At 28.0% G+C, this 1627-nt stretch overlaps 1 non-coding gene across 1 annotated transcript; it reads left to right on the top strand.

Moving 5' to 3' along the window:
• The first annotated feature begins 1192 nt into the window (after positions 1-1192).
• Positions 1193-1303, top strand: LOC142513006 (small nucleolar RNA R71). Its single transcript, XR_012808975.1, has one exon. It is a non-coding gene; the product is annotated as a small nucleolar RNA R71 (small nucleolar RNA).
• The last annotated feature ends 324 nt before the right edge of the window (positions 1304-1627 follow it).

Below are 1627 nucleotides of genomic sequence, written 5' to 3'. Positions count from 1 at the left end.
CAGCCAAGAATGCTTTTTTCTTCACATGCAATTTTCTCTTTACAGTACATAAGTCTTTTAAAAATTTTGCATAAGAAGGTACTTGTTTAATAGCTTCTAATAATAGAATATTTATCTTCACTTGTTTAAAAACTTCATAGATATCAGAATCACTTTTTTGTTTTTTATGATTTGTTAATGCATGAGGAAATGGTGGAGGTTTATTTAACTTATTTACTATTTCAGATGATTTATCCTTCACCATATTATTCTTAAAATTTAAGGTATCATCATTCTCAAAAGTATCAGGATTATCATCCTTACTCTTTGATTTTAAATGATCCTTGTTTTCATTACTATATGGATCATTAACTATTTTACCACTTCTAAGGGTAATAACATATTTTATTTGATCAATTTTTTCATTTTTTAATTCTTGATTTTGATTTTTAGGATTAGGTTGAGGTTGAGATGGAAATTTTCCTTTTTCATGAATATTAAGTGCAGATGCAAATTTTGCAAGAGTTTCTTTCAAATCACTCATAGATTGACTGTTTTGAATATTGATAGACTTTTGCTTTTGGATAAATGCATGAATTACATCTTCAAAGTTTTTTCTTGGAGGTGTAACATAAGGAATATAACCTTGATGATTTTGGTTATTTTGAAAATATTGTTGTGACGGTTGTGCATTATTATCTTTCCTCCAACTAAAATTAGGATGATTTTTTCATCCAGGATTATATGATGGTGAAAAAGGATCTAGTATTGATTTTTTATAATTGTTAACATAATTTGCTTATTCATGGAGACATTCTTTAAATGAAGGTAATGTTGGAGAATCTTTTGTAGCATGATCTTGTGTATCACATATATGACAAACAATTTCTTGAATACTTTTTAATTGACCACTCTTTTTCATTTCTAATGACTCAATTTTTCTTGCTAAAGATGCAAGTTTAGCTTGAATATCTATATCATCTTTAAGATTATAGATACCACCCACATTTGTTGAATTATTGTTTTAGTTGTTGGTGGTTCTATTGTGCCTATATTATCCCAATTTTGAGCATTTTCTGCTAATGAATCCAAATATTCCATAGCTTCATTTGGGTTTTTATCTTCAAAAGTTCCATTACACATGAATTCTATCATTTGCCTATCTTTAGGTATTAGACCTTCATAAAAGTGAGAAACTATTCTTCATGTTTCAAAACCATGATGTGGGCATGTATTAAGTAATTCTTTATATCTATCCCAACATTGATAAAACGTTTCTCCTTGTTTTTGAGAAAAAGTTGTAATTTGTCTTTTAAAAGAGTTTATTCTATGAGAAGGGAAAAACTTTTTGAGAAATTGTTGTTGCATTTCTTCCCATGATCTTATTGAACTTGATCTTAAATTTTGTAGCCATGTTTTAGCTTTATCTTTTAAAGAAAAAGGGAAAAGCTTTAATCGAACTATATCCATGCTACAATTTTGATCATTATAAGTGTTACAAACTTCCTCAAATTCTCTTAGATGCAAATATGGATTTTCAGAATCCAAGCCATGAAAATTTGGTAAAAGTTGAATAATTTGAGGTTTGAAGTTGAAATTATATGCATCATGAGGAAAAACTAAAAAAGATGGGGCACTAGTTCTAATA

Source organism: Primulina tabacum, chromosome 10 (assembly GCF_025594145.1).
Source record: "Primulina tabacum isolate GXHZ01 chromosome 10, ASM2559414v2, whole genome shotgun sequence".
Taxonomy (NCBI): Eukaryota; Viridiplantae; Streptophyta; class Magnoliopsida; order Lamiales; family Gesneriaceae; genus Primulina; species Primulina tabacum.
Note: the sequence above shows the minus strand (reverse complement) of the source record. Positions and strands in the feature narration are given on the sequence as shown.